Source organism: Gossypium hirsutum, chromosome A03 (assembly GCF_007990345.1).
Source record: "Gossypium hirsutum isolate 1008001.06 chromosome A03, Gossypium_hirsutum_v2.1, whole genome shotgun sequence".
Lineage (NCBI taxonomy): Eukaryota > Viridiplantae > Streptophyta > Magnoliopsida > Malvales > Malvaceae > Gossypium > Gossypium hirsutum.
Genome location: NC_053426.1, coordinates 9,455,217 through 9,467,599, shown reverse-complemented (window position 1 = coordinate 9,467,599; position 12,383 = coordinate 9,455,217). Strand labels below are relative to the sequence as shown.

Here is a 12,383-nt window from a genome sequence, read left to right as displayed (position 1 = left end):
ACTATTCACATCAACCTAAAATGTGAATTAGTTTATATTTTTTTAAATAGCTTTATTTTGGGTAAAATATATTTACTTTAATATTAAAATAAAAAGGGCTTTTATAAGTAAAAACCATAAGTTAATGGCTTATTTAACTACAAAAATAGGTTAAGGGCTTGTTTAAAAACAATATAGTAATTTGAAGGGGAATAAAAAGAAAATAATAAATAAGGAGGGCTTACAAGGCAATTAGCCCTATTTAAAGTTTGGCGCTGCCACATTGTCAGGCGGCACCCCTTTCCCTTTTTTTCAGCAACTATTCTAAATGGAACATTTGCATAACAGGTCCCTAAATACTTTATATTATTACATTTTAGTCCTGCGCCGCAATTTGACCAGCAGCTACAGTAATTTCTGATCTGACATGGGATGGTCATGCCTCTGCCATAGGCGGCACCACCCCAAATGTACCATTTTGGTACATAATTTTTATTTTGTATTATTTTGATATTTTGTTAATTTTTTTGTCCTATTTTAATAAAAAACCCCAATTTTATATATGCTAAATATGGTTTTGATAATTTACATCATATGTGATCCATTCAATAACCGATTACTTGTAGAATTGGACCAGCGTAATACAGAACACTCGGTCGGTTATGTATCATAATCAGGCTGTAAATCAACCCCTTAGACATAAAATTCTGCCTTAGCATTCTCTTTTTTTGTATCCTTATGTTTGCCAAAAAGGAATATAAATAATAACTAATAGATAAATAAACAGTATGGTTAAGCGAGGAGGAAGAGACACCTGTTGAAAAAGGACTAAACCTCCACCAATTATGAAGGCTTTCAAACTTGGCCCATGAAATTTCTCCAAGAAATTTACTTCGGCTTCCTTGTCCATAAAGGTAGTCTGTAAGGAGATTAGGAAATCATATATTAGCTTGTCGGAGGCTTCATAGCCCGACCCCATAGTTTGCTTAGGGCATTGGTGGCCTTCTCTTATATTCTTGTAAAATCCTTCACCTTCAGCCACTCTGAGAATTAATCAGCGTGATGATGATGGGAGACTCCACATTCCTATTCCCTTTAATACTACGATCGGAGCACTATACTTGATTACTGGTACATGTATCGCCATCCCTCAAACAGCATTAATTTGGAAGTTTCCCACTAAATAGCCCAACAACAGAAAAATCTACACTTCAGAAGAGCTTGATAGCGTTGGTAATAATATAGCATCTTAGAGAAACTCACCAAAGTTTCTAAAACTACAAATATTTCCTTTAGAGATATTACTGTACCGCATATCTGAGATGGGCAAGTTTCTACTATGTAGAGGGGAGCCCCCATACATGACCTGGCACATGGCATCATGCGATATGTTACAATCAAGCACATCATACTAAATCTTCCAAAAACACCAGCAGTTGATTTTGAGAAGCTCACTAGTCTGATATTGGTGCCATACACTAGCTATCCTACTAAGAGAACACTGAGGTTGGAGCAGAACCAGTCAGCAGACCACAAAGCACATATAGTAGAGCAGCAGTAATAAGATCATTCTTCCTTCCTTCATGCGAAAAAGAAATTTATTTGTTAAGATAAATTCATGCCTATAAGCTCTAAGTATGATGAAGAAGTCGAATAAAAGAGTACCGTGGAAATCCGCAAATGGACAGACAAGGAAGAAACTAAGAAGTGCCCCGTAAGAGAACCACTGGCCTGCACTCAAGCCAACATGCATTTATAACATATTTTTTGAAAGAAAGAAATGCAAACTTCCACAAATGATGCATCAATTCTTCAAGTATAACCAAGAAATCAAACCACCAAACCTAGCTGAACAGTTGAAAGATTGAACCAAATAATGCCACTAAGTTCTGGTGACTGATATTATCAACAAAAATGGAAAAAAATAAATCATTTTGGTCCCTTAGTAAATGTAAAATTATACTTTAGCCCCTCCTATAAATATAAAATTTTATTTAATCTTTTAAAAATTTTATGGCTTCACCCCTACATTAGATACAATAATAAATCTTCCAATGTAGGTAATGCTAAGTGAAAGATGGCAGGTTAATTTGATAAGGCTACAAGTAAAACGGTAATCTGTTGAAGCACCTTCAAAAATATTGTAGCACCAAGAGTGGCACCAATGTCATAACCAAATAATTAATAACCCTCCCAAAGCAGGAAACAAAAATCTGATTACAATAATTAAAAATAAGTTACTAAATTAAAAGTAATTTAGAACCTTGGAGGAGATTTATCATGAAATCAATGATGGTTGCTTGAAATTGTTGTAAATTAGAGGAGAATTTATGAGAGAAAAAGAATTGATGGAGAAAATTTGATGCATTAAACTAAAACAACCTTGCCTTTATATAGAGGCTTACATAACAAACTAAGCTAAAAATAATCTAAGTCTAAATATTTTGACTAACAAATACAATCAAGAAACAAGAGAGAATCCCAATAAAATTGGGATTATATTAACTAAAAACTAACCAAATCCTAACAATTCCTCCCTTAAACTAAATGTTGTAAGCAATTAGTCTACTTTAGACTTAGAACAAACTCCCAAAAGTTCTCATAACTTCAAAAAGGCATCCATCTTGAGTGGTTTAGTCATCAAATTTGTTAAATGTTTTTGTGTGGCACAATGCACCAATTTCATCGTACCATCTTTCGTGAGCTTTCGTAAGAAATAAAACCGCACAGCTATGTGCTTGCTACAACCATGCATTGTGAGATTTTTTTTTAAAGTTTGATTGTAGAACTATTATCACAATAAATAATAGTTGCCTTGCCTTGATTCGAATCCAGCTTTTACAAGACTCGTTTTAACTAAACTGCTTGATATGCATACGAGGCAAGAGCAATAAATTCAACCTTTGTAGTAGATAAACTTACTATTGGTTGTTTTTTTAAGACTAATATACTACTAATATACTACTTTCGAGCTTAATAGAAAGACATAGCCTAATGCGCTTTTTTGTCTTCAAAATCTCCAGCATAAGCACTATCTATGCAAGTAAAAAGTTCATTATCTCCTCATTTCCTATAAAAAATTCCAAACTTAGTTGTACCTTTCAAATACCATAACACCCTTTTTGTCGCTTGTTTTGTCGCTTGTAAATGAAGCTCGATGAGATTCTCCATATACCTGCTAATAAAACTTACCACAAACATCATATTTGATCGAGTTGTTGTGAGATACATGATACTACCCACAATTTGTTTGTAGTAAGTCTTGTCTACCTTAACTCCTCCCTCTTCCTTCATGAGCTTAAAGTTAGAAATTATTGAATTATTGACAAAATTCCTTTTATCCATCCCAGACTTTTGCAGTATTTCCAAAGGATACTTCTTTTGACCAATAAAGATTCCATTTGATCCTTGCAAGACCTCCAAAACAAGTAAATATCTCATCCTTCCAAGGTTTGTCATGTCAAAGTCATGCTTCATGGAATCTTTGAATTCTGATAAAAATAAGATCATCGACATAAATACTTTAAGCTCATGAAATATACTTTTATACAACTATAAATACTTTGTCATCTTTCTTTGTCTGTATGAATAAAGTAGAACTGTAGTCACACTTTTCAAAACCTTTCTTCATGAAATATACTTTTATACAGCTGTACCATGCTTGCGGGGCTTGCTTAAGCCAGTAAAGTGCCTTCTTCGACTTGTAAACTTTTTGCTCATCGCCTTTTTGGATATAACCACAAGGTTGTTCTACAAAAACATTTTCATTCAACTCACTGTGCAGAAATGTAGACTTTACATTAAGCTGGTAAATAGACTATCCTCTTTGAGCTGCAAGTGCATTTACCAACTGAATTGTCTCCATATGTGCCATAGGTGCAAAAACTTTCGTGTAGTTCACTCCATGTTGTTGGGCATACCCTTTCACTACAAGTCCAGCCATGTGTTTATTTACTTCTCCATTTTCATCAAATTTGGTCTTATAAACTCATTTAACTCAAATCTTTTTTCCTCATTTAGGCAAATCCATTAATTCCCATATATCGATGATGTTTATTGCTTTTATTTTTGCATCCATGGCTTGCTTCCATTTTTTACTTCTTATCGTATCTTCAAAGTGAATAGGGTCAATATCAGTAGCAGTATACATAACCATAACAGCTTCTTCTTTAAAGAGACCTTCATATGTTTCATAGTCTCTCATCCAAACTAGCGGTGCCCTATTCCTTCCTTGATGCATAGTTGAATAGTGGCTTTCAGATAGAGAATTAAAGGATAGATTTTCCTCTTGATCATCAAGGTCGAAATCATTCTCTTTTTCAATCTCAACAATAAGAACTACTTCTTCATCACATTCTCCCTATTTCAAATCAAACACAATGGATTATTCATGTTCCTTATCCCAAACACAATTCTTGTCTCCTTCAAATAGAACATCCCTGTTGAAAATGATCCTATATGAAATTGGATCATGTAGTCTTTAAACCTTTGATTCCTTACTAACTTATAAAAAAATACAACAAAAGCTATTATCATTGAGCTTGGTTCTAATTTTGTTAGGTACATACATGTCAGACTAAATAGGAAGATTTGCTGTAAAAAAAAAACTAGAAGAAACTCACTCAATAACACTTTATGAATTGTATACAAAAGACTCAATGAAAAACAAGAACTCAAGACACTTTTTATTCACTGATTTACATCCTTTATATAGGCTGAAACTACAACAACTTTAGCTAAAAAATAGGATAACTCAAAAGCAAAATCACAATCAGATATTAAACCATGAGTTTAGCTAACCATTCAACAACTTTATTGAAACTAATTTGAATATTTCATCTGCTGTTATGCCTAAGATTTTAGGCCACTAACTGAGTTGGTGGTGAACTATAACACTCTCCCTCAATGCCAACTCCAAAGTTTTTCACAATCCCAAGTTGTGAGCAAAACTTTTCCAACTTAGTTGTACTCAAGCCTTTCGTGAACAAGTTTGCAACCTGGTTATCAGTCTTGACATATGACAACTCAATTTCTTCTTGTAACACCTTCTCCCTAACAAAATGGAAGTGCACCTCCACATATTTGGTCCTTGTATGAAACACAGGATTTACTGCTAAACGAATAGTTGACTAATTTTCACAATAGAGGGGTATTGCATAATCAAATTTTTGGTGTAAATTTTCCACAAGTTGCACTAACTATGTACTTTCTTGGGCTGCCATAGCTGTTGCTCTGTATTCTGCCTCTGTTGTTTATAAGGACATAATTGGCTGTCTTTTACTACATCAAGAATTTGTCCCTAAACCAAACTTGAATATATAGCCAATGGTTGATCGATATGTATCGTGATCCCCTGCATAGTCAGCATCACAATAACCAGCTAGTTTGCAAACTTCAGCTTTCTTATATAGAATACTATAATTAAGAGTACCCTTCACATATCTTAGAACTCATTGAACTGCTTCTAAGTTTTGTTTCTTGGGATTCTACATATATCGACTCACTACCCCAACAATATAAGAAATATTAGGTCAAGTTAAAGTTAAGTAAATAAGATTACCTACAAGTTGTTGATACATCAACCTATCTTCCAAGTCTTTCCCTTCATGAACACAAAACTTGGTGTTTGGTTCCACCGGTATAGTGATGGTCTTGCAATTGAGCATTCCAAATTTTTGCAACAAATCATTTGCATGTTTCTCTTGACAAAGAAACATGCCTTCTTTTGTATGATCAATTTCTAGCCTTAAGAAGTGTTTAAGTTGGCCGAGTTCGTTCATTGCGGATTGACAAGTTTTGTCAAACTTGGTGGATTTCTTCACTATCATATCCTGTGATTATCAAATAGTCCACAAACACCAACACTATTACCAACTTCACTTCACTAACTTTGACAAACAAACTAGAATATGCATGAGCCATAACATAACCAGCTTGAGTTAAAAATTCATCAATCTTACCATACCATGCTCTCAGCGATTATTTTAACCCATATAACGCCTTCTTTAACTTGCAAACATAACTAGGATTACTTCCACTCTCAAATCCAATAGGCTGATTCATGTAAATTTCACGATCTAGCTCTCCATGCAAAAAAGAGTTCTTCACATCCATTTGCCACAGCTTTTAATCTTTGCTAGTAGCAAAAGTCAAAAAACTCGAACAATAACAATATTTGCAACCGGACTAAATGTCTCTTCATAGTCTAATCCATATTGTTGAGAAAATCCCCTTGCAACTAACCGAGCCTTGTACCTCTCAACTGATCTATCAAGATGACACTTTATTTGATAAACCCATTTAAAAAATATGGGTTTCACATCTGATAGACGTGGCATAAGCTCCCAAGTCTGGTTTTGTTTCAATGTAGCAATCTATTCCTCAATTGCTTTTACCCACTTAGAATCTTGAGACATTTTTTCATAAGTTGTTGGTTCGACCAAAGGTTTTTCTTCGCTACACCTACATTAGCATACTTTGGATTTTACCTACGAAATCTAGTTGATCTTCTAAGTTGTGGCTGCAAAGTTTTTTCACCCTCTGGATTGATTTCGGCCTCCTGTCTCTGATGAACACCATTTCACCGAGAATTTGTTGTTGTTTCAACAACTTCATTGTCTCTAATTTCTTCATTAGCTACATGACTTGGTTGTATCTCAAGAAACTGCTCCTCTATTTTCCTTTGGGGTTGATCTTATTTTACTTTAGAATCTGGCAACTTCATTTGTTGTGGAGTCTACCAAGAAAAAGTTTCATCGAACACTACATTGTGTAATGTGTAGCATTTGTCAGTCATAAGGTCACAACACCTCCATCCTTTCCTTTGGTTATCATATCGAATGAAGATACATCAGATTACTTTCTTATCGAACTTGCTCCTTGAATGACCTAGAATAAATACATAGCAAATACACCTAAAAACTCAAAAATGACCAACAACAGGTTTAGTATCCATAGTACCTCAAAGGGTGAAATGAAACCAAGCTTTGGTATTGGAAGTTTATTAATGACATGAACAACAGTCTTCAAACATTCTGCCCAAATCTTTCAAGTATTTTTTTGCATGAAGCATACTCCGACACGTTTCAGCAAGATGTCGGTTCTTCCTCTCGGCAACTCCATTTGCTGTGGTTTACATATTGATGAATCTTTTTTCTGTAACCCCGACCCGAGACCGTCACCGGAGTCGAACACGAGGTGTTGACAGACTTTTAAAAATTTTTCCAGACACTGCCCAGTCTGAGTACTAGTCGCTTCAAAAATCATATCTTGAGTTTCACAACTCGAAAATCAGTTTTGTGATTTTTCCCTGAAACTAGACTCATGACCCCACCTATGTATTTTTTCTAGAATTTTTGGTCGGGCTAATTAGTACAGTTTATTAGTCAAAGTCTCCCATGTTACAGGGGTCGACTACACTGACCTTTTCCCATTACGACTTGGATATCTCTCTGCACAGAGCTTCAATACTGATGCCGTTTGTTTCTATGGGAACTAGACTCATAGAGGAATCCATACATATATGGTATGACCCCTAATTATCTCTGGTCAATTTATAGTGAATTTCCAAAGGCGGAACAGGGAATCCAGAAACTGTTCTGGCCCTGTTCCACAAGAACCCGAATATCTCTTACTGTACTGTTCATATGATTGTTTCGTTACTTCCATATGAAAGTAGGTTCATCAAGGTTCGATTACATAATTTATTCACTATTTAATTCCACTCCTACGAATTTTTGTGATTTTTCAAATCTACACCACTGTTGCTGTCAGCATCTGTTTTCAAGGTAAACTTTACCTATTTGTGGTTACCATGGACCAACTAGGGTTTTGCCATACATAGGTCCACATGTGATCATATTTAGCCATTCCAATGGCTGATCATTAGCCCAACACTTCCATTCCAAACCATAGTCACATCGTGAAACCATATATACATACATAAACACAAATGGTCTAATGCCATACTCCACTTCTACGAGCCATTTTCGCATGGCTTTACACACATACATCACAAAAAGTACTTAAACAACAGGGGGTAGTCCTATACATGCCATATCCAGAGTTCAACTAAAAGAGTACCAAAGAGCTTTGATAGTGTAGATGACTTCGACTTCGCTGATCCCGAATCCGATAGCTAACGAACAAAATCTATAAAACAGAGAGCCAAAGCAACCGGGTAAGCATTTTAAGCTTAGTAAGTCTCAAGTAATGAAATCGGCTTTGACTACAGTATTACATTCACATAGCTAACTAAGTCACTTTATTAACACACATTCTCATAATCATACTTACTTCACACTTCATCAACATATATACACAAGGTATCAACCTTTCTAAAAGCCGAAAGTTCGTTAGCCGATCGCACGAATACTATTTAAAACGAATGACTTTTCCAATGCACATGCAAACATACCTTATCGTTCGGGTTGGTCGAGCATATTTATTGAATTAGTTACAGCACAAAACGCTCACATTCAAACCCAAGTTTCTTCGGTATTTAACCGAATATAGCCGCAAACACATTTGCCTTCGGGTCTTAACCCGGACATATCAACTTGCATAATTGCCTTCGGGTCTTAGCCCGGATATATCATCTCGCATAATTGCCTTCGGGTCATAGCCCGGATATATCAACTCGCATAATTGCCTTCGGGTCTTAGCCCGGATATATCAACTCGCATAATTGCCTTCGGGTCTTAGCCCGGATATATTCCAATGCTCATGCACACATATATCAATAATCATAACACATCCATATCATTTCTTCGTTACTAAGGCTCAAACACAAAACATTTATTAAACCTTTCAAATTTCGGCTCAGTAGCCACACACAAAGAGCATGATTTCAATTGGCTTTATAACATAGTCTCTAAGCACATTCGACTATCCGTCATAGTATGACTATTCATTTCAATATAATTCAAGTAGGGTCATTACTCGAAGACTTACCTCAAATGTCGTCGAACGACTTCAACGGCTATTCAATTACTTTTTCCTTCCCTTTATCGGATCTAGTTCCCCTTTGCTCTTGAGCTTAAGTTCAACAAAATTTAAAATAGTCATTAATCGACTATTCAAGTATTACTTTCAGAATAATATATATATTGATCCGACTTTCACACACATAGATTATAGTAAGCTTTATAATAATCAATAAATAATTCATTGGCAAACTTTCATTAATGTTTACAACAAAATCACATATTCACTACGAGCTGTTTTCCTGAGCAGTAGTTACTAAATTATTTATAACTGGAGCTACTAAACTCCAATTTACTTGCCGTTAATTTTCCCTGAATATAGACTCGTATATCTTCCATCCATAAAATTTTCAGAATTTTAGGCTTGGCCAATCAATACCAGATTTTTCTTAAAGTTTCCCCTGTTTCACTGTTTGACTATTCTGACCACTCTTCACTACGAATCCAATTTCTCATTTTACAGAATTCAAAATGTGTTGTATTTGATCTCATTTGAAACTAGACTCATTAAGGAGTCTAAGCATATAAATTTTATCTTATAATCATTTTTGTACAATTTATAATGATTTTCTAAAAACAGAACAGGGAATCCAGCAGTCATTTTGACTCAGCCCCACAATACTTCAAATATCTCTAGATCGGTAACTCTTTTGTTTTTATAGTTTCTTTTGTAAGAAAATAGACCCTTAAGCTTTAATGACATAATTCACTCAGCTTCTAATTCAACTCCTACAAATTATGGCGATTTTCCAAAATCACCTTACTGCTGCTGTCCCCAAACAGATTATTACCAAATCAAATACTAACATTAGCATTTCACCTTAATAGCTAGCTTACCAAGCCTTAATTTAACATATAATTCACACATATCACATTCAGCTATATATACATTTATCATATTTATCATTAACAAAATATGCTCATGTCAAATTTACTCCCAATCGCATCTCAAAATTCAGCAAGCTTAGAACACATTTAATAATTAAATTCGGTAGTTTAATCACTTTGCTAACTACTTATACATATAATTCAATTCAACATTATAAACCATTATCACTCATTTAGCCGATTATAGAGAATTAAACATAATATCTCTAGGATATACTCTACATGGCCGAATATACTACATTAATTTTCAACATTACCTATGTAATTACCTATAGGTTCTTATACCTTAAATTCACACATTTAGCCTTTTAATGCCTATTGATCATTCCTTTGGTCTTATCAAGAACCATTTAACATGCAAGGAAAATAATCATAGAGGAAGAAATTTACATTCTAAATAGACTCAATCTTTGACCGAATGTACAAGGCTCCTCTAAGCCACTCATCCAAAAATCTTTACCCCATTCTAGTCATTCCCCCATTGTTCCATACAACATGAAATAACCCCTAATTCCAACACTTAATCATTCGGCATATTGCTCAAATCACCATAAGAAATCTCAACTTTCTTGACATTACCAAGAGTGCATCCACAATTTAACTTAGCATATTATAAAGCCAAATCAACAAATTCAAAGCTTACCTCCTAATAGCTAAAGATGAATGCCGAATTGCTCTAGGTAAGTTTTCCCTTCTTTTTCATCCTTGTTTCGGCTTGAGGGAGGTATGAGAAGAAGATGAACACCATCCTCCTTCTTCTCTTTTATTTAATTCCTTTTATTTCAATTATTAAATCATTTGTTAATACAAAATTATTTTAATTTTGAATTAGTGGAGCATATTCTTTCCTTGGCCGGCCACTATGTTTATCATGGGTAAATTGACATGCAAAACCACTCCTTTCAATGCATGTACTATTAGACCATTGTAAGATTAACCTCTCACTTTCCAACAAAGTTTCATATAAGTCCATATTAATAAATTCACATAAAGATGATCAAATTAATGCATGAAACTTTCACACATGCATTTACTCACATCATAAACACAGAATATAACTTTTAATTATTTATAAGACTCGGTTTCGTGGTCCCGAAACCACTTTTCGACTAGGGTCAACTTTGGGCTGTCACAACTCTCCCCCACTTAAGAATTTTCGTCCCGAAAATCTTACCGGTAAATAGGTTTGGGTATCGTTCTTTCATCGAGCTCTCGGTCTCCCAAGTAGCTTCCTCGATCCCGTGTTTGAGCCATAACACCTTTACTAGCGGAACTCTTTTGTTTCGCAACTCCTTCACTTCACGAGCTAGGATACGCATCGGTTCTTCTTCATAGCTCATGTCGACTTGAATTTCAACCTCTGATGGGCTAATTATATGCGATGGATCAGATCGATAGCGTCGAAGCATCGAAACATGAAAGACGTCATGAATCTTTTCAAGCTCCGGGGGCAAAATCAATCTATACGCAACCGGACCAACTCGTTCGGAGATTTCGTACGGCCCAATGAATCTTGGGCTCAACTTGCCCTTACGGCCGAACCTGAGTATCTTTTTCCAAGGTGAAACCTTAAGGAACACTTTGTCTCCCACCTGATACTCGATGTCTTTTCGTTTCAAATCTGCGTACGACTTCTGACGATCCGTGGCTACCTTCAGACTTTCACGGATTACCTTTACTTTCTGTTCAGCATCTTTAATCAAATCAACTCCGAAAATTTTACTTTCACCGAGCTCGGTCCAAAACAATGGTGTACGGCATTTACGACCGTACAAAGCCTCGTAAGGTGCCATCTTAATACTTGATTGAAAACTATTGTTGTAAGCGAATTCAATCAAAGGTAAGTACCGTTCCCATGAACTACTGAACTCGAGGATGCAACATCTCAACATATCCTCAAGTATCTGAATTATCCGCTCGGATTGACCATCGGTTTGGGGGTGAAAAGCAGTGCTAAAATGCAGCTTGGTACCCAGAGCTTCTTGCAATTTCTTCCAAAATCGTGAGGTGAATCTCGGATCTCTATCCGACACGATAGAAACAGGTACCCCGTGTAATCTCACAATTTGATAAACGTACAATTCAGCTAGTTTATCCAATGAAAAATCCGTACGTACAGGGATGAAATGAGCCGACTTAGTCAGTCTATCAACAACAACCCATATCGCATCCTTCTTACTTGCTGACAAGGGCAGTCCGGACACAAGTCCATTGTGACTCGATCCCATTTCCACTCGGGTATCATGATCGGCTGGAGTAATCCTGAAGGCACTTGATGTTCCGCTTTCACTTGTTGACATATTAAACATCTCGAAACAAAGTCGGAGATGTCCCGTTTCATACCATGCCACCAAAATTGACGTTTCAAATCGTTGTACATTTTCGTACTCCCCGGGTGAATTGACATTCGGCTACAATGGGCTTCGTTCAGAATCATCGAAATGAGTTCCGAATTCCTTGGAACACACAAACGATTTCTGAACCTCAAACAATCATCATCATCAATTTGAAACTCCGATCCCTCGTTCGGAA

At 35.7% G+C, this 12,383-nt stretch overlaps 1 long non-coding RNA gene across 2 annotated transcripts; it reads right to left on the bottom strand.

Moving 5' to 3' along the window:
* Positions 1 to 672: 672 nt before the first annotated feature.
* LOC121224541 (uncharacterized) lies at positions 673 to 2,304 on the bottom strand. 2 transcript variants are annotated; one of them, XR_005922148.1, is made up of 3 exons: positions 1,645 to 2,304; positions 1,435 to 1,558; positions 673 to 1,345 (listed from the first exon to the last, which is right to left on the bottom strand). It is a non-coding gene; the product is annotated as an uncharacterized lncRNA (long non-coding RNA). The 2 variants fall into 2 exon arrangements; XR_005922147.1 differs by having other exon boundaries at positions 673 to 1,558.
* Between the last annotated feature and the right edge of the window lie 10,079 nt (positions 2,305 to 12,383).